General features: G+C 36.2%; 1 protein-coding gene and 1 pseudogene across 2 annotated transcripts in view; both read left to right on the forward strand.

The window, feature by feature from the left end:
* LOC118006413 (F-box only protein 4) overlaps window positions 1-22,498 on the forward strand; it is a 382,076-nt gene that overhangs the window by 180,651 nt on the left and 178,927 nt on the right. The window lies entirely within an intron of this gene.
* Window positions 1,284-1,411, forward strand: LOC118006443 (annotated as a pseudogene).

Raw genomic sequence — 22,498 nt, forward strand, 5'->3', positions numbered from 1 at the left:
TTTCTTTCTTTCTTTCTTTCTTTCTTTCTTTCTTTCTTTCTTTCTTTTTTCTTTTTCTTTTTTTCTTTTTGCATGTTTGGTTCTTAAAATGAGAGAGAGGGACAAGAAGAGAAATATTTGGTGTTTTCTCAGCAGCAATTTGGAATTGTGCTTTCTGTTTATCCTTTGGTTTATCATTCTGCAAGTTTAAAAACTAGCAAGATGTACACCCTAACTTATTCCCAGCAGCAGCTTCAACAGTCCCTAAGTGAAGAGATATTTTCATTTCTACCCTGAATCCTGATTCAAGGAAAAGTTAGACCATCCTTGCCGTCAGGGACAGCATTGAGAACTCATGGTTAGGTTGAAATTTCTCTTTAATTATATTCTATGAACTACACAGGAGTATTTGATTGTTTAGTTCAGTATGAATGAAAACCATTTTATTTTTACCTTAGCCAATAATTTGTTAGGACTGAAACCAGGAACTAATAAAACATCCTCTTCTTTAATATCCTCTCCCATGTTTTTCCAGCCTTAGTGGGGCATCGAAAGACTTCCACGTGGTCAGCTACTAGAAGTCAGCTTGACTGTCTGAGGGTTCAGGTGAGAAGCTGAGTAGGAGGCTCACTGTATATTACATAAATCTTCGCCTCTGTATTTTTAAATTATCATTTCCTCTTCAAAATCTTGTTAATGTGGTTTTTCTTTTCTTTTTTAGTTCTTTACTTTCTCTTTTGTGATGTTCTTCTTTAGCAACAGTTGACAAAGTAAGCAGTAAATGAGAAATCACATTAGAGAAGAGTAAGGTTGTCTGTGACTGACTTCTTATAATTAAATTTTTTTTTTGCCATCATGGCAGTTTTTTTCTTATCTGTTTACTTGAAAACTAAAAATAATTATATGCATTTGGGGGAAAATCAATTAGTAGAGCAGATTATAAAATGAAAAATCTTACTGCTGTATTCCCCAAACCCCATGCCTTTCTTAAACGATAAATTTCTTCCTGGCGGTTGTTTTCCTAAAGGACAAACCTATTGAAGAGATTATTCTAAGTGCCTTTGATGACAATTAAACGAGAGAGGGAACACCTTCGAAAACAACAAAATGAGGTCGGCATGGAAGATGATGAATTTTCCTGGAAACAAACAGAAACAAAAAGAAACAGCTGAATTACAAAATGGATAAAATATCTGAAGAGACACCTTACCAAAGAAGACGTACAGATGGCAAATAATCATATAAAAGATGTTCAGTATCATATGTTATTAAGAAATGCAGATTACAATAAGATACTACTATACAGCTTTATGCAGTGGCAGTCTCATAGCCAATGAAGTTTATCCGAGGTGCGATTATTGCTAATTGAAAGATACTACTATACACCTAAGAGAATAGCTAAAATTCAAAACACTGACAACACCAAATGGTGACAGGGATATGAGCAACAGGAACTCTCATTCATTGCTGGTAAGGATGCAAAACGGTACAGCTGCCTTGGAAGACATTTCGGAAGTTTCTTATGAAACATGCTATTACTATATGACCCAGAAATTGTACTACTAGGTATTTACCCAAATGAATTGGAGAGTTATGTCCACATAAAAACTTGTACAAGAATATTTATAGCAGCTTTATTCATAATTGCCAAAACTTGAAAGCAACCAGATGTTCTTCAGTAAGTATATGAATAAGCAACTGAATAAATACCCAGACAATGGAATATTATTCAGCGCTAAAAAGAAATCAGCTATCGGGGCGCCTGGGTGGCTCAGTCGTTAAGGGTCTGCTTTCAGCTCAGGTCCTGATCCCAGGGTCCAGGGAGCCGGCGTTGGGCTCCCTGCTCCGCGGGAAGCCTGCTTCTCCCTCTCCCGCTCCCCCTGCTGTCTCTCTCTCTGTCAAATAAATAAATAAAATCCTTAAAAAAAAAAAGAAAGAAATGAGCTATAAAGACATGGAGGAAACTTAAATGCATATTACTAAGTGACAAAAGCCAATCTGAAAAGGCTGCATACTGTATGATTTCAACTAGATGGCATTTTGGCAAAGGAAAAACTATGGAGATAGTAAAAGGGTCAGTGGTTGCCAGGGGTTGAGGGGTGTTTGGGAAAGAAGAATAGGTGGAACATGGAGTATTTTAGAACAGTGAAACTATTCTATATGCCACTCTAATGGTGGATACATGACATTTTGCATTTGTCAAAACCCACAGAACTGTATAACACAAAGAGTGAGCCCTGATGTAAACCACAGATTTTAGTAATACTAATGTATCAATATTGACTCATCAATTCTAACAAATATACAACACTAATGTAAGACTTTAATAATAAGGAAATATATAGTCTCCTTTTTTTAAAAAAACACCTCATTATGTATTTTGTCACTCATTTTTTGATGTCTACTTTATTAAGCTTACATTTTCTTCCAGGTCTTCTATAGAAAAAGGACCATGGGGATTTTTTTCCTTCTTTTGGGATAAATTTTGTTTTGTTTTGTTTTACTTTGTTTTTGCAGAATGGAAAATGTCCTTGGAAATATTTTAGTCTCTATGTTATTCTCTACTTTTGATGCATTGTAATCAGAAAAAGTACTCCATGTTATTTTTATTTGGGGAGAATAGGGGCTGCTTAAAATGCATATTCTCTGTTAACAGAATATAGATTTCTATATTATATCAATCATGAGGGGTTTTTTGTTTTTTTTTTTAAAGATTTTATTTATTTGACAGAGAGAGACACAGTGAGAGAGGGAACGGGGGGGGGGAGTGGGAGAGGGAGAAGCAGGCTTCCTGCTGAGCAGAGGGCCCAATGTGGGGCTCGATCCCCGGACGCTGGGACCATGACCTGAGCCGAAGGCAGATGCTTAACGACTGAGCCACCCAGGTGCCCCTCAATCATGAGTTTTATTCCCTGGCAGTTATATTATTAATTTTATACAAAGTGTATAAACTTCTGTTTCTTGATTTATCAACTTTAGATAGTATCTATTAATTCCCAGTAAGAAAAGAAGAGACTTAAACTTTTTAATGTGTATTTATCACTACGTTATTTTTGCATTGCCTGGGCTTATAGAATTTATAATCTGTGTACATTTTCCTACCACTGTTTAGATCAGTTCCATATTTCATTGGAATCCGTGTTCACCACTAGTTCCTTTATTTTGATGTCTGCTCGTGACAGGGTGTTTGTCAGCAGATTTTTTAATAAACAGCTCACCACTATATTTTCAGAGTTCTTTGTGTTTGTAATACCTGTCTGCTTCTTTAAATATGAACAGCTGTGTGGCTATACAAAAAAAAGATCTTCGAATTATATTAATGGCTTTTCTTTCTATCTTTTTCATTCATTGTTTCTTTTTTTTTTTTTTTGGCTATTTATTTTGCTTTAGTTTTGCATAGGGTCATGCTGTTTCTTTTAAACTCATTCATGTTTAAATTAAGTATCAGGACCTTGGTTTGCTCTGATATAACATGGGTGAATTCTTCAAGCCAATTTTAGCTTTAGAAAGATGCATCAATGATTTAGGTCAGAAGACCATAGCTCTTTAGAACTCAAAGAACCATAGAACTAAAGTTTTCAAAAACTCAAGGCACGTGATGTGATGAACACTGGGTGTTATATGCAACTGAGGAATTATTGAACACTATATCTGAAACCAGTGATGTGCTGTATGTTGGGTAATTGACTCTAAATAATAATAAAAAAACCCTCAAGCCCAGAAAAGCAAATTTCACAATTTTAATACAATATTCTTCCCATTACAACAGTGTTTCTAAACATGCCGAAAGGTATAGGTGGTTAAAATTTTGAATATACAAAAGGAATTAAGGAGACATTGATTTCACGTGATGCATTGACCAATATAACCCTTGAGCTTTCGTTTGTTCTGTTTCTAAAATCACGTATTTAAATCTGAATTTATCACCCACCAAATGTCACTTATTTCAAGGAAAACTTCCTCAACTCCCAACAACTCATTTCAAGGGAAATTGGGTTTAATGCCAAACACCTCTTACTCACATATGGCTTTTGGATACCTTTGTTATTTATCATATTTGTTTAACATGTGCTCAAGCAGTGACAATATTAATAGTAATAATAACAACAGGTATTATTATTGTTATTGATAGCATTTATTGAGCACATGTCAAGTACTAGTTATATACTTCACAGTATTATTTTATTTAAACCTCATGACAATCCTAAAAGGGATGTACTATTATCATCCTCACTTTATAGAAAAGGATATTGTTATTATGAGAGTTTAGATACAGGGGCACCTGGATGGCTTAGTCAGTTGAGTGTGCAACTCTTGATTTAGGCTTAGATCATGAGATCGGGGTTGTGGGATCGAGCCTCATGTCGGGCTCCACGCTCTGTGGGGAGTCTGCTTGAAGATTCTCTCTCTCCTTCTGCCACTCCCCCCTGCTCCTTCTCTCTAAATAAATAAATAAATAAATCCTAAAAAGAGAGAGAGAGAGAGTTTAGATATATTTGTAGACATCTGCCAGAGGGTGTTGGAGCTATAACTCAGGTATCTAGTCATGAAATTTTGTATTCCTATCTGCAGTGTTACAGGCCTCCAGCCATGATTATACAGGGTAATAAACTCTGTAGATAGCTCAGATAGATATGTAGAACAGTTATTTCATCTATTTGGATATTTTTCTCCTTCAAATTCTCTTATCTCCTCTCTTCTCTTCTCTGTCCCTTCCTTCCTTCCTTCCCTCCTTCCTTCCTTCCTTTCTTTTTTGTCTGTGATAGCTCTAGTGTTTGAAAAGTTAAATGATAACTAAACTGTTCCCCAAACACTTCAAATTGGTCAACTCTTCAACAGTATTTATTCCTTTGCATGAAATCCAGATAGTGCCACTATTAGTCAGTCTCCAATCTAGAGGCAATGTCCTCTAGCCTATGTTCTTTATCCATACTAGAATCTCCACAGTTCAGTTCTCTTTCAAGTTATGTATATATTCATATTCATTGCCTATAAAATTTCTCTGACTACTTGGCTTCTTGAGATTAATTCTAAAGAGACTAATTTTATCCTTAAGTAGATAAATGGAAGGTCTGTGAATGAAGCATAAGATTTTATACCTGAGAAGACTTTAGGAGTTTTCTACCCCAACATTTCACTTTACAAATGAGGAAATCGAGGCTTAGAGAAGTGAATTGATTGGCTCAAGTTTGGGTACTAATTTTTATCATAACTACTGACTTTCAATATAGCCCCTCAATTCCTTTTAATTTTAAGTAAAAGGAACATTTTAAAGTCTATCTTAAAATCCACAAACCATCTAAAATTTTTTTTAAATTTTACTTTATTTATTATATTTATTGCTACTCTATTAATGAAATGTCTAATACTCAATGTTTTGGAAAGCATGACTGACTAAATGAATGAATGAATGGATGGATGAATATTTAAGTACTCACAGAGGTATCTTATCATCTTGATACTTTTAACGATAGCTTTCTCTCAATTTAGTGTCCTTATAAACATAATCTCTACATAAAACACTGTTTTACTTTAAAGTATAATATTATGCATTTACTGAAAAATTAATAATCTATAAATTATGCCTTACTAAATTGTATTTCTCAGAGAATGGAACAACTTTTAGATGATAGTTTAATGTTATGACTTCACTAACAACTTCAAGTTCTTCTGACCTAATGCACCAGTTCTACTTTAAGTAAATATCCACCTACCCTGTCCTTTATATTCTCTCCTGTCTACTTTCACTTCTGAGTTGACAGTGGTGACCTTCAAATGAAACAATAGCTAGCAATAATGTCATTAAGGCTGGTGGCTTCCTGGCAGGCTAGAGGGCCCAGATATATTCCATGCTGAGGTCTTACCTCATTTAAGAAAAGACATTTGTTAGACTGATGGGATGAATGTAAGCATACTCATCTGCACTGTTAATTTAACACTGTTCAAAGGTTCAAATGTCACAAGTGGAAGGGAGAATAGCCATTGGATAAGCAGGGCTTTACTGGTTATAATCAAGAGCTGTGGGACCACCTGTCTCCACAGTACTCTGAGGGTTCCACTCTGTAGGTGCAAATTGTGGTTAAGCGCTTCAGTGGTGCTTTTTAAATGAACCAGAGGCAGGACAACATGGCAGTTAAGGACATGCATGAGCCTTACACTTTGATAGGGCTGGAGTTGAGTCCTGACTTTGCCACTTCCTATGAGCCACTCCTCGGGCAGACTTTAAACCTCAGTTTCTCATTTGTAAAATAGAGATAATTATGAATACTTACCTCATTGGGAAGCTGTGAAGATTAAGTGAGATGCTGCATGCAAAGTGCTTAGTGTACTGACCCACTCCTGATAAGCCCTGATTAATAATAATCAAATCACTGAGGCCAGAAAAGTCCCTAATCGGTGATCCTGCATTAATTCTTTTTTTTTTGATTTTTAAAAAATTTTATTATGTTACGTTAATCACCATACATTACATCATTAGTTTTTGATGTAGTGTTCCATGATTCATTGTTTGCGTATAACACCCAGTGCTCCATTCAATACATGCCCTCTTTAATACCCATCACCAGGCTAACCCATCCCCCCACCCCCCTCCCCTCTAGAACCCTCAGTTTGTTTCTCAGAGTCCATAGTCTCTCATGGTTCATCTCCCCCTCCAACTTCCCCCCCTTCATTTTTCCCTTCCTACTATCTTCTTCTTTTTTTTTTTTAACATATAATGTATTATTTGCTATGGTGAGTGCTGTGAATTGTGTAAGACTGTTGAATCACAGACCTGTACCTCTGATCCTGCATTAATTCTTGCCCCACATTTTAAAGGCATGGCTTCTGATGAAATGCTGAACTCCTATAATTGATCAACAAAGCAGTGGTTTGCCTGCATCAGATAGGCTGAGGCAAGGTACATAAATGCAAGCAAGCATTTCTCAGACTGAGAGCCATGCCCTGCACTGTCTACAGATCCCAGATGAGCTGGCAGGTTTTTCAAAACAAGTATTTAGATGCATGAGTTGACATTCAGAATGTCCTGCAGCGAAGTCCAGGAATTGCATTAACATACATTGCTTGGCATCTAAGGAGTTTGATTATTTATATTGAGTTGTGACCAATTCAGAGGCATCATGGCAAGATGTTTTCCTCTAACAACGCTGTGATTTGGGCTGTAACAGATGGTATGTGATGTAGCTATTTACATGCCTGTGTCTCTCTACCATGAGCAGGGGCTGTATTTCACTTACCATTGTATCAGTAATACATAGGAGAGTGCCTAGAACCTGGAAGCTGCTTCATAAGCAGCTGGTTGACTACATGAGTAAAATATGAATTCCAGCTATGTTATTTTAATAGTCCCTAGATAATTTTCACCCAGTCTTTGTCAGTATGATAGAGACTGCCAACTGGTCTTCAAGGATCAGTGGAGCACACAGTTCATATTCTGTAGAGTGTGATTTCAAATATGCAGAGACTCGACACCCACCCCTTAACATGGCAATGTAGAACAGAAGTGGGAGCATGATTTCCAGAACCAGCCTACATGGTTTCAAATCCTGACCTTGCCACTTCTTAGCTTGTGATTTCAGAAAAGTCACTTAGAACATCTGTGCCTAGTTTTCTCATCTCTAAAATTGAGATAATTATTGTACCTACATTAATAGAATTATGGAAAGGATTAAATGAGCTAATATTCGTAAAATGCTTAGATTATTGACTAGCATGTTGTTAAGTACTATATATAATATTAATTATTAATATTTTTACAGAACACAATAAGCTCATAATGTTAACTATAGAGCACTGAAATAGCTAACCAGCTCTCTGAATGATTTCTTTTTTCAAGTTTTTATTTAAATTCCAGTTAGTTAACATATAGTATAATATTAGTTTCAGGTGTAGAATTTAGTGATTCATCACTTACATGCAACACCCAGTGCTCATCACAAGTGCCCTCCTTAATACCCATCACCGATTTAACCCATCTCTCCCACCCACCTCCCCTCCAGTAATTCTCAATTTGTTCTCTATAGTTAAGAGTCCGTTTCTGGTTTGCCTCTCTTTCTTTTTTCCCTATGTTCATCTGTTTTGTTCTTAAATTCCACATATGAGTGAAATCATATGGTATTTATCTTTCTCTGACTGACTTATTTTGCTTAGCATAATACACTCTAGCTCCATCCACATCATTGCAAATGGCAAGATTTCATTCTTTGTTATTACTCAGTAATATTCCATTGTATATATTTACCACTTCTTCTTTATCCATTCATCAGTTGATGGACATTTGGGTTCTTTCCATAATTTGGCTGTTGTTGATAATGTTGCTATAAACATTGGGGTGCATGTGTCCCTTCAAATTAGTATTTTTGTATCCTTTGGATAAATACCTAGTAGTGCAAGTGCTGGATCATAGGGTAGTTCTATTTTTAACTTTCTGAGGAACCTCCATACTGTTTTCCAGAGTGGCTGCACCAGTTTGCATTCCCACTAACAGTGTAAGTGGGTTACCCTTTCTCTGCATCCTCATCTCTCTGAATGATATAAAGGAGCATTAAGTGATGGTTATATTTATAGCTGGAAGAAGCTCTTACTTGCCCCACATCTGGGCTGTATTGTGCTCTGTATCTCATTGTATTGTGTTTCCTTGAAAATCAAACATTATGCAGCATTTATATTAATTAAATGTGATTAAGCCAAATACTCCCTTATTCAACCATTAGGATAACTACTCCTTGTTTCATACACCTAGTCTTCTTGGGTAGTTTACGACAGATGTTAATTTGAAACTAAATGGTAAATTTTAGATACATCTCAGGTACTGAATAATAGAGTCAGAAGATGCAAACAAAGAATATAGATTAAACAAATTATGTGCTTAATCAGGATAATTACATGGGTTTGCTGTGGAAATAGGAATGTAACATTATCATTCTAGTTTCCATACCTGTGCTGGATCTACTGTGTCCATTGTGTCTGATTCAAGGATAAAATTAAATTCCATTTGTGTGCTTAAAATACCTAATGTAAGTACTCATTCTTAAAGGAATATATTCTGCAAAAGTATGTACTTCATATAATAGAATTAATAACTTTAATATCCATACTTCGCTTAACAGTCTTCCTAGTTTTGATTTAAAAAAAAGGCATTTCAAAGGTTATAAATAAAAAGAAAAAAAAACCCACCCCTCAGATGAAAGATTGCATGGCACAATATTAAACACAACAGAAAGGAGGCAGTAGGAATTGGTATCTTCTACATTCTGTGTGCCAAGCAGGTCATTTTTATTCAAATGTCAGGTACAAAATCAGTGAACCGCATATACTGTGAGTAGATAAGACTTGCTCACTGGATAGCTAGACAGACAGACAGAATGGTGAAGCATACCTAACCTACAATAACACTTGACTTTTCTGAAGTTGAATATTCTCCCAACCTCAACAGAGCTTCCATGCAGAAGTAAAGGAAAATGGCCTTCTAGACTTGGAAAGAGTTGTCTCTAGCCATTATCAAGCAGATGGCATTTTATTCCCATTTAACAAACATAGTTTCTATACTGGGTTAAATACTGTCTCCACAAAATTCATGTCTACCCTAAATCTATGAATGTGGCCTTATTTGGAAAAAGGATATTTGCAGATGTAATCAAGTTAAGATGAGGTCATATAGGATAGGGTGGTCCCTAACCCATATGACTGGGGTCTTTATAAGAAGAGAGAAGTTTGGACCCAGGGATACAGACACAGAGAAAGAACATCACGTGGTGATGGAAGCAGAGATTGGAGTGATATGTTCATGAGCCAAGGAATGCTAAGAATCCAGCAATCACTAGCAGCTAGGAGAGAGGCATGAGATCCTTTTCTAAGCTTCCAACAAGAAACCAATGCTGCTGACACTTTGATTTTGAACTTCTGGCCTCCTGAACAGTGAGAGAATAAATTTCTACTGTCTTCAGGCACCTAATTTGTGGTAATGTTACATCAGCCCTAGGAAACCAATTGCTTAGTTGCTTAGTTACTTGCCTTCCCATCTCAAGGTTGATTAAAGCAACTAATGAGAAGTGGTATGAATGTATATTTTGAAATAGTCCTTAATGCTCAAAATGGTTTAACAGTTGTCCTAGTTCAGCACAAACAGGAGTTCTCTTCTTGGCTAGTGGGACCCCCTCAATATCTATGTGCAAGTTGATACGAATGAGAGCTTTTCATTTTGATTGTTAGGAAAATCAGAACAATCAGAGTGAATGTGTGTGGAGAGAAAGGAGAGGTGGATGATGGAAGAGCATGACATGGTAACTCTCCCCAACTCCTGGCCTACTAGCTTGATCATTAGCACTTGTGGAGGGACGGGTTTAAAAGCAGAACCCAGGGCGCCTGGGTGGCTCAGTTGGTTAAGCGACTGCCTTCGGCTCAGGTCATGATCCTGGAGTCCCGGGATCAAGTCCCACATCGGGCTCCCTGCTCAGCAGGGAGTCTGCTTCTCCCTCTGACCCTCCCCCTCTCCTGTGCTCTCTCTCTCTCATTCTCTCTCTCAAATAAATAATAAAATCTTAAAAAAAAAAAAAGCAGAACCCAAATCATCAGTTTTCATGAGCAATTTCAAAAAACATTGGTGTTTCTAGGATCAACTAACCAAGTAGAAATCAAGATGGAGGCAAGTTTTTTCTTCCACATTTGATTATGCAGCTCTTGTAGTACAGTTGTCATGAGGACAACATAGATGAATTAACGTATATTAGAACAATAGTTAGGTCTGACGATTATAAAAGCGAACATAAGCAGACCTATTTCCAAGTACATGGAAGACTCCCCTGGGGATACTCCAAAATAACTGGGAAAGATTGCTGGTAAGCAGAAATATGTGTGTTTTTCTGTCTGTAAGGAGAGACAATAAGCCAGGAGAATCTGTGTTACTACTTAGTATTCATTAATTTAATACATATGTGTTGAATGCTTTCTAAATATATAAACTCAGTGGAGGAAGAGAACATGTTTAGTCATGTTACCCCAGGGCAAAGCAGGCACTGAGCTGTGACTGACTGCCATGTATAGCACGAAGTGCCAAGAATACAGGGGACAAGACATCACTGCCCCACCCAGCAGCACAGCCAACAGGTGTCAGGTTAAAATGATAAACTTGATCCACATGGACTATTTTTAAATAAAGTTTAAAATCGTTCCCAGTGTGACTAAAATAAACAGTTCTGCAGGGCACCTGGGTGGCTCAGTCAGTTAAACATCCGACGTTGGCTCAGGTAATGATCTCAGGGTCCTAGGATCGAGCCCCACATCAGGCTCTCCACTCATTGGGACGTCTGCTTGGTCCTCTCCCTCTGCACGCCCTCCCACCCTGGCTTGTGCTCTCTCTGTCTCTCTCTCTCAAATAAATAAATAAAATCTTTAAAATAAAATAAGCAGTTCTGCTATAATTGTCTGGAAAATTAATTGATGTGAAATAGTTCCTTTCCCCCAAACTCTCAGATAAATCAAATGAAAATGAAATTAGGAAAAGCAACAGAAATTAGTCATTTCAAGCAACTGCTCTGAAATGAATGCATTTCCTTTGAAAACTCTGAGAACATAAATCCCTAACCATTGAAGTAGGTTTTATTAAATACAGGCAAAGCATTTTATTCTTACAGCTCTCTTTGAAGATAGAAATACATTGTAGCATACCCAGTCACAATTTTTTGTTGAAGGAGCCAACTGGAATTTATTTCTTCCTGTAACTTACAGCAGAAGTAGTATCATTTCCCAAGCAGCATTATTAAAAATGTTACTTTGAAAAAAATCTAATAGCCACTTCTGATCTTCTGCAGACAGAAAGAGTAGAAGACATCACCTACTGTACTATCGCTTGGGTTTTGACTGAACTCCGGGCATCTTGGCAATCTCTTTCTGATCTCCTCACCATGTAAATACTTAATGTTGCCAGTTTCCTTGCATTATTAGAACAACATGACAGCTCTGTGTACAGAAAATTTTGACAGGACTGTACAAGATGGGAACAGAATCCTTTGTACAAGGGAGATGAAGTCCCTAATAGAGTTTTAATGATAAATAAAAGGGGACTGAATCTCTCAACTCTCATATCAACTAATAAATTTCTTCCCAGACTTACTGAAAAACAGAGTTGGGTTCTAAGGTTCAGGAAGGGCATGCCCACTGCCAATCCTCATCTTAAAGAGGGGAAGTCCGTTGCCCTTGTGGAGGAAATGATTTCATTGTCCATTTTATAATGGCAATGTAATCTTAGTAAAAGTATGTGTTGTTACATTGTAACAATGTAATAGCTCACAATGACACTGCTCAGAATTCAGAGGGATCATCTAACAGTTCTAGAGTGAAAAATCATAATTGTAACAAACAATAGAAAGGAAATTTGATAAACATCTAGCATAGTTGCTAAATCAAAGTACTTAATATGTATTAGTTCCTTTCCCTACTTCTTACTTCTCCTTACAGTTTGTCAAACTTATAAAGTGTGAGTATTTATTTCCAAGATTTTTTTAAAAATTTTATTCTCTTTTGTACCTGAGATGGTGAAAGGAGCACATTTATGACTAATGCCTGATAATTATTTTGGATGAACTTGCTAGGTAAATAGAACTTTTTAAATTATCCTCAATTACCATCCTATCAGGACTTTGAAACATCTGTCATTTTTTCTTCCTTTTGTTCAAATCTATTTCAGGAAGTTGGAGAGAGATGATTATATCTATCTATATGGTGTGTATTCTATACCTTACAGTTCTAGCAGCTGACAGTGTTCAACATTCACCATTCATAAGATGTGAAGAATAAAGTGGGAAATAGAGAGAAATCAGATTTTTAATTCAAGTTTTAATTAAACACCAATACTTTAATAGAGAAGCACAGTATGACCATACTTTATTTCCATATTTTCCCACAAAACTGGGCAGGATCACATGTTGACCTTGCTTTCCTCTTTGCTTCCCATTAGTGAATCACTTTTATTTCCATCATCTCTCTCACCATGCCTCATGGTTTAAATGAAAGCCTAGTGCTGGCTATGACTAAATATAGCATATTATGGGGAAAAAAAGAAGAGCACAGGTTATGTCAAGGATGCCTGTGGCCCTTGCAGGAAAAAAAAACATGGGAAATGGAAAAGTGAAAGCAGTGCCATGTAAATCTCACATCTGTTCCGGAGGCACATTGTCTTTCTAGAATGAACATTCAGAATGCTCCAAAAAGCCTGCCAAGATTTACCTATCTGATGATTGCTACCCACTTCCACTGCTTCACATGAGGATTAATAATTATAAGAAGAGAAGAAAAGAAGGAAGCCCCCTTTGGCATTGGGAAATCTTGGGCAGGAAAGTGAGAGACCCTTAGGCAATTAAGTGTTGTATTTCACTCTTTATTCCAATTGAAGAATGAGTCTACTTCAATAATCATAATGCTCAACAATGATTAAGGAATTATACTATGTGCCAGGAGCTAGACCAACTACTTAAAATAAATATATCACCTCATTAATCACAACAGCTCCATTTATGTGATAGGAACCCTTTCTGCATTAGGTACCTGAAGCAGTATTTAAGCATATGATATGAAGTTAAAATGAGAATGCCTAGACTCAGGATTTAAACTCCAGCCATGTTAGTCCCAAGTCTGTGCTCCATACGCTCTACTACTCCCAAGAAGTAAGAAGGCTTGCAAGAATAGTTGACCAGCTAGAGGATAAAGTTCATTAAAATTTATGGAAATTACCATGTCTATTTTAGTGAAAGGAGTGTAATTTATTTATATTTGAATGATGATGCATACGTGACTCAAAATCTAGTTATTATAAAAAGTATTGGCTAAAATATTGTGGCTAAATGTATTGCTCCACAGCAATTTTATTATTTTAAGATTTTAATTGCTATAAGATTAATCTTTTCTTAACTACATGAACAATAGCTCCATCCTCTCACTCAAAAGAAAAATGGATCATTACATTGGCTTTTTTCCCATTCAGAAGCTAGAGAAATTCACCCTGCCCAAGAATCTGACCTGGCCCAAAATATATAGTGAGTTTAATTTGAAAGCTTCTGATCTATCTGAAAAGAGAAGGATGACCACTGTCTTAGCTTGCAATCCCCAGAAGCAGATCTCAAGGCAAGGATTCAAGAGCAAGTATATCATTTGGTTGGGGATCCCAGTAAGCACTATTAGGGAAGGAGGACATAAGATGGTAGGAAAGTAAGCTACCCTGGAGGCTCCAGAAGTTTAAGTTCATTAAGGAATTCTGAAAGAACACTCCTCAAAGTAATCCATCCAAGCTCAGGTATTTGTTTACCAAATCACTGTCAGTCAGGATAAAAAAATCTTCCCGCAGAAAATCACTGGAGTTTATAGCAGCTTTTGGGCTGGGCTACAGTCATTAAAGTTAGAAGTCACTGGAATTGTCTGTTTCTTATGTAGTGATAGGCTCATTAGCATAATCTGAAAACAGAAGGATAAACAAAGGAAAATTTTTACTCCTGTACATTGTGTCATGAAGTCCAGGGGCAACTGTTACAATTATGTTGTAGTTAGTAAAATATTTCTCTACTTCAATAAGATTTATACTATAGTCTTTCTAAGGATTAATGTTTATCCTAGGAAGATGTTTGTGGATGTGTATTTTTGATCCATTTGGATTATTAAAAAGAAGAAGGAGACATGCTTGCAACTCACAAATTTTGGAGTGCTATATTCCATCCTATAATTCATTCATCCTCATCCTCCCAACTCTTCCATCTTTCTGAGATGAACAACTCAGAATTTGGGCTCTATATACTGGTGGACTGTAGGATCCACAGATTTCCTGAGGGTAAGAAGTGAATGATTTCAGACTCACAACAACCTGTGTAAATAGGGAATGGAGTTGCCTTCAAGGGAAATTTGAAGGAGGGTTTCTTATAGAAGAGGAAGGATCTAAATATGTGGAGCAACCAAGAATTGGGTTATAACCATCAGATAACTCCCTCTGAAGTGTTTAATATTTTTATGTTTTTCCTTGGATTGTGAAAGAGCCCTATTTGACATTCAGTCTTAAATGCCTCTGATCCCCACTGTAATTTTTTTTAATTGACCTGCAATCTTTCAGTAAAGGTTGATATATACCAGATAGACTTCTGTGGCAATCATGGGAAGTATACCTTGTCCTGTACTTATTTCATCATTGAGTATGGCAAAGAGTTAGCCATATCTACTTATGTATGGATGGGAGATTTTAGTCCAAGAATTTCAGGGTAGAACTACCAGCAAAAAGAGGGCAGGCAGTTCATTGGTGACCTGGGCCCAAGAGAAGGAATATGTAATAGGATAAGTGACTCAGTGTGGATATAAAACAAACACATTTTTCCTAAATATGCCAGAGAAGGGAACGGGGGTTTTTGATACTTACCTTTTAATTAACAACCAAGAACAGCTACAACTAACAGTCATGCCCAACTCTGGATCCAGTAATGATGCTGCCCTGATAGCTACTCTTATTATTGTCTTCATTGCTAAGATTCATGGGAGCTCAGTTAGAGCTCAGGAAACTCTAGTAATGAATTAAATTTAGCTTATAAATGTAAACTTTAGGAATCTTTACTCCACTAGTACTTATCTCAGTAAATATCCTTTATACATGAATAAAAATTAATTCCTATAGAATTGTATGCCATTTTCTTGTATGATCTCGAGAAAACATTAGCTTTGTATGATCATTTCTCAATTAGGCAGTAACCCAGGGGGCATGACCAGATTTTGAGAAACACTGTTATAACTTAGGAATCAGTTCTTATGACCAACATCTTCTAAAACATGAAAAAGAACCAAATGGGAAGTAATATGAGAAAATAAAATACATTAAAGAATTAACATATTTGGAAGTCATGAATCCTGAGAAAGATATATAGATAGATAGATGATAGATAGATAGATAGATAGATAGATAGATAGATAGATAGATAGATAGATACAGTATAGGATAGGAGAAATAAATATAATCAGTGGGAGTATGACTTGTAACCAAGTAGTACATAGAATCTCGTGACTATTACTACATATTATGTAAATTTGTTTGGACAAAATAAAAATAGGAATATAACTGAGGACAGGTGTACCTTATTCCAAAGAATCACATCTATTAGAAATGAAGATGGAATAGCATTATATGTCAAGAAGATATAATTTAAAATAGCTTTATTACTTTTTCTGTTTATTAAAGTAATATGCAATTGTTATTTAAAAAACCCCAAACATTCAAGAATTGGGGAGAAAAGAATAAAAGTACCACTAAATGTCACCATGATATATTTATATTCTAAAAGATATATGTACACATTCACATAAATCTTCATATATGAAGAAGAAAAAAATGACAGAAAGTGTTTGCCTAGAGACAAAAATAGAGGTCGACAATGGGGTCTTTGTTGTTAGAGGTGACTAGCTGCTGCTTAATTGAAGGAACTGGACATGAGTGCTGACAGTTCACAAGCTAGAAAAGGCAAGGTAGAATAGTAATGGAAATAGTCACAGAGTTAGTGTTAGAAATTGTAACAATGACGATGATAGCTACTATTTATTACAGACTAATTTTATGCCGGGTACTCTACAAGAATTATCTAATACCACAGAACAGTGAACTAGTTACAATTTCCCTCAGTTTACAGATGATACTAGGTAATTTGCCTCTGTATGCATAGCAGGTAAATTACATTAGTGGTCAAGGACTTCAACTCCCAGACATGTGCTAGAAGTTTCCTTCAGCACAGTACATTAAATGCTCATGAGACTGCTGACAGTCTCATGACCTGTATAGTTGGGGAAATCATCTAAGAGCCCCTTCAGCTATCAGGAAAGAATTCGTTGTTGAAGTGATGGAAGAAAGAGTGAACTTGGGGAAACAGGATATTTCTGAAGTGCTCTTACCTCCACTATGGTATCTTCTCCACTGCACCTACTTCTCTGAGTTACGAACATCTTATATCTTATTGAGATGGAGAGAGTGTATCAGGCTGCTTCCAAGGACTGCACTCTAGCCCTGGGAAGCTTGGGAAGCAAGCATCTGACCTGTCTGGCCATCTGTGCTGCTCACCATGACATAGAGTCGAGGACTCCACAAACACTAGAAGGAGATTAGGTCCTGGGCTGCCAAAATACAACAAACATCCAGTAAACATAGGGAGGGAGAAGGCTATCTCATTAGAGGAATTTTCCATAGTGGGAGGAAATACATGGAGAAGAAAGATTTAAAAGAGAAAAAAAAGTCAGCTATGCATTAAACTTTTCCTCTTGTAATTCTTTTTGTTCTTACTATCTTTTTTTTAAAGAATTGATAACATAGTCATTTATTTTTCACACATTTTTTTCTAGTCAACACATTTTAAATTTGTAAGTAGCAGCTACATGCACCTTCTAAATACATTCTTTTTTTCATATCCCTTTATAAGCAGTGTGAATAGTCTTTTAAGTGTCCTGAAGAAGTATTCTCAAGAGATGAAAGAGCTCTAGGCCATTTTGAATAGTCTTTTAAGTGTCCTGAAGAAGTATCCTCAAGAGATGAGAGAGCTCTAGGCCATTTTATTTGTTTAATTTAATCATCTAATTTTTTTTTTTTTAGCTATATTGAAGTATAACTGACAAATACAATTGTAAGATACTTTAGGTTGCATCATGGTGATTTGATATACATCTATCCCCCTCATATATTACCTCGCTCTGTTTTGTGGGGAGGGAGGTGGCAAGAACATTTAAGTTCTACTCTCTTAGCAAATGTTATTTATATGATAGTTCCATTTTTGTTTATCCACATTACTCAGTTAGGTGGCAGTTCTGCAGAAGCAATGAAATGCTATTTACTTGAGCCAATATTATGGTATCCTGTTGCTCTAAGGGTGCAGATAGGAAGTAAGTAGTTAATTAGTTAAAAGGACTTAAATTCTGTTGGGTCTCTGCAAACAAGAGACAATGCCAAAGTGCACCTTTGAACTTCAAAGCTTTCAAAATGTGGCAAGGTCAGAAGAGTTTAACTGGGGCAAGAGAGAGGACCATAGAGATTGAATTTATTTGTTTTTGGAGGGTCAGGAAGCAGATGAAACTCTGCTGCAAGGAAGCTAATTCTTCTAACAGCAAACCAGAGGAATAGGCCATTGGTCCTCTCCTCTGAGGTCAATCATATCAGAGGTATGATTTCCTGATGGTTTTGTAGGTTATGAGTTACAAATTTGGGATTAAAACCCATCTTCAACTTGTCTGGGAGTCAAGAGCTCTTCCTAGATCTTGTATTTTCAGCTCTTATTATAGCTATTAATGTGTCAAAACTCATTAACACTTTAATTAAACAGTTTATATTTTACTCAAGATATTTAATTGTTTTGAGGAAGAGTAAAAAATACACATATCTCAAGGAAGATTTAACATATTCCTGAAAGATAAAACTTAAACCACTGTTTGTTCCTTCTCTAGTCATAGCAATATAGTTTTTCTCTTCATTTTCCATGAACACCTACCATGCTGTCAAACAATTTTAACACAGATGAGCCAGCTGAAAGAATAGGCATATAATGAAATGCCTTTGCACTAGGAAATAGCCTTTTCAATAGAATTAGTTCTGTTCAGGTCTTTTTTATACTACTGAATTATCTGGTGGGGTTTTTTTTTGTTTTGTTTTGTTTTGTTTTGTCTTTCAGATAACAGAGCACTAATGCAGCTGTGGACCATTCTACTCTAAAAACTCTTTTGATTTAGGTCCCCCACTGGGCAGAAATCACATTCTGTAACACTATCATACATTTACAGTTTGCCTGATTGGTGTTATACACTTTTATGTATATCACTTAGTCTCTGTGGAAAATACCTTTAGTGACAGCAGAACTCAATGTCATGTTTCTTGCTATACCTTTTCTTCCTGGTTATTCTAGTGCAAGCCTTATTTTATGAGTACATCAACATTCCTCAAGTATTTTTAGGATTTCAGCACCAGATATTCATTCAAAGAATAAAAAAGCATGCATTAGATTGTATGTTTCTTTTTTCATATTCACAAATAATATATTCCTTTAAATGTGACTGTTTACATTGAATCACAAACTCCATTCTTATTTTCTTCTGTTCTTCCTGTCTCTATGAGGCTAAAGTTTAGCCAACTTGTGGGATAATAGACTAGCATCATACATCGGTGAGTTCAAGCTCATTTGTGAGATATTTTCTTCTATTTATTTCAATATTTAGTGGCAGTATTTCAGTGGCATCAGTAGTTCAGGGACAACTGAAAGATTATGCATATTTCGGTCATCTAGGTAAATCCTGAATCATCACTAAAGCAGGCATTTTAATGCAGGAGGTCAAATAATATAACACAAATGAGTGCCCAATAGATTCTAGCCATGTAGTTTGGTAATGATAATGATACAGAAGTTGATTAGCTATAAAAAGTTAAAAAATTTGCATTGCAAGTGAATATGGCAAGTTTCAAGAAAGGTAAAACTTCTGTTCTTCCCTAAATCTCAGGTTGTTTTAGGAAATAAAACAGAGAAGAACATTTTTTTTTAACCAACTGAGCCACCCAGGCGCCCCCCCTTTTTTTTTTATTAAAGAAGAACTTTTTTTTTTAAAGACTTTATTTATTTATTTGACAGAGAGAGACACAGCGAGAGAGGGAACACAAGCAGGGGGAGCGGGAGAGGGAGAAGCAGACTCCCTGCTGAGCAGGGAGCCCGATGCGGGGCTCGATCCCAGGACCCCAGGATCATGACCTGAGCCGAAGGCAGACACTTAACAACTGAGCCACCCAGGCGCCCCCAGAGAAGAACATTTTTATTTAGCAAGACTAACTTCAACATAAGAATTGAAAGGAAATGAAATTTTATTTAGAAGTAAGCCAAAGCAAAACCAAATGAAGAAAAAACATACATATAATAGAATATAAAAATGTCAACACTGCCTAGAGACACATAGTGAAAACATTTTTGAGGAAAAAGATCCACTGGATAAGCTCTTGTATCAATGACTTTTACCAGCAACTTGCCCATTGACACCTATAGATTTCTATAGGTGTGTTTATTTTAATCTTTATCTCTCCCCTGCTGCCAATTTACATACACATCGTCTTTCTATCTGTGTCATACTAAAAAGGATAAGATGAACATCATGGTCAATACTGAGTATCAAGTTATATAATCTAGTGCAGAGAGTGCAGAAATAATCTAATGAAGGTCTTTTTATCTCAAGTCATGACATTTACATTGATATAATCTACTTTCCTGTTTCAGAACTTTAGTGTAAGTGGCAGAACATTTTAAATTTTTCGTTCTAAAAATGTTGAAATTTCATACTGTCAGGAAGGAAGTTACCTTTTTTTTTTTAATTGCACAAAACTTTACAGAGAGTCTTCTCCAATATGCCACCCAGAATGTTTCTCCTGGAATGACATTTCTTCCTTTGCATACTCTCTCTTTGAAAAACAAAAACAAAAACAAAGCTTGATTTTGTTTCCCAATTTATCGCCAACTTTTTATATGATATTGAGCAAACCATTTTGGTTCTGTTTTGTTCCTTAAATAACAAATGACGTGGAAAGATATAATAAAAAATTTTAAAAAAAATTTAAAAGCAAAATAACATTTTCTATAGTTTTATAATAAATCTTCTACATCTAAAATCCAAAAAGGATTTCCTCAAGTATTTTTAGTGCCATATCTCTTGTGGTAAATGGATGCCCAAAATATAAAAAAAAAATTTTTTTTCAAAATGTAGCACCAATGTTTTTTAGCCACCTTTAGTGATACACTGATCCCTCTGGGTAGACTAACAGGAAGTTTCCAGATGGCCTTTATCACTTTACCACTGGTGGAGACTGGTGTGGGTGGAGAAATTTGACAACATGAAAAGTTAAGAGAATTCTGTTAACAAAGTTGGAGAGCCGGCTTTCATCCTTGGTTCTGTCTGTAATTATGTGATTGTGAGCAAGTCAAATCTTTTCTGGACCTTTGTTTCCTCATCTATTAAGTAATAAAGGATTTGACTTCATGATTTCTAGGATGCATCCAAGTTTTAAAATTGCTCTATTCCATCCCTTCATTGATGATTTGGAAATATTCTTAGTCCAGATTCAGTAAGAAATCTATGAGAAAACTACAATAAAATGTTGTTCTAAATTTTTGGTTTTATGTTAGTTCCTATATATTTAAATCCTTGCCATCTTTTGTCAAATGTTCATAATGCTTTAAACTGGAAACACCCAATGTCTATCATTAGCAGGATGAATAAAATTGTGACATAGTCATATCAAGGAATACTAAATACAGCTACATACAACATAGGTGAATTTTAGAATATTCAATGAAAAGAATAGGACATAAAAGAACATTTATAGCTTTATTCCTTTTTTTTTAAAGATTTTATTTATTTATTTGACAGAGAGAGACACAGCAAGAGAGGGAACACAAGCAGGGGGAGTGGGAGAGGGTGAAGCAGGCTTCCTGCTGAGCAAGGAGCCTGGTATGGGGCTCAATCTCAGGACCCTGGGATCATGACCTGAGCCAAAGGCAGATGCTTAATGACTGAGCCACCCAGGAGCCCCTAGCTTTATTCCTTTTGTAGAAATTTTAAAACCAGGAAAACCACCTCCCCTCCATCAAGCCATTAAAGTTCATTCTTACTCAAAGATCATGCCAAGTTCTCTGAGGATCTGACAACCATCCTGGGACAGCTTGGAGCTCTCCTCCAAGATGTAACTTGGAGATCCAATGTAACAGAGGTTCCACCATCTTGTCATGTTTCCGACTCAGTAAGTGGCCTGAAGGGTCGGTCATTAAGGCAAAGAAATAAATACTGGAAGTACCTTCTTTGGTTCTTGAATGCTTTGGCCCAAAGGTCACTTCTGCTCACAGAGCATTGACCAGAAGTAGTCATATAGTCTCACTTAATTGTAATGAGCCTGGATAATGTGAGAAGCACATAGATATTTGGCAAGAAGTTAGTATCTCTGCCTCATTCTTAATGATAATTTCCATGACCATTGCTGCCATGGATTCTTTGCAGCCAAGAAATGCCAGAATGGTGCTATATTTTCTGGACACTCAATGCATTAGAACCAGACAGTATTCTATCCTGCAGTGTGGAGCACCTTCCTGCCAGCTTTGTGCTACACATTCTTTTTGGCCATTTAAACAATGCTACTGTGAGTCAAACTCACAAAGCTTTTAATGGGAATGTTTTCAGTTTCTGCTCATAAGCTCACACAAATGTAATTACCTAATGGTTATCCAAAAAATAGAAAGCATTTTCTCCCTTCTAAGTTTTATACTCCTACTTTTAACTTCTTTTTCAGTCAATTTTCTTTATAGAGTCTCACATTTCAGGCCTTCTGACATGAAGCTTGTGTTTTCCTTAGTGTTCTGACAATAAAAATAGATTATGGTTTTATTAAAGGCATGAGCTGGAAAATACATACCAGCCCTTAGTCCAGTTAGAGGTTTAATTCAGAACAATTCAAAGAGACATGAGCATGGAGAACAGTGTTTGCACCATTTCTAGGCACATTATA

The sequence above is a fragment of the Mirounga leonina genome, unplaced genomic scaffold, assembly GCF_011800145.1.
Source record: "Mirounga leonina isolate KUSES-001 unplaced genomic scaffold, KU_Mleo_1.0 Mir_96, whole genome shotgun sequence".
NCBI classification, from domain to species: domain Eukaryota; kingdom Metazoa; phylum Chordata; class Mammalia; order Carnivora; family Phocidae; genus Mirounga; species Mirounga leonina.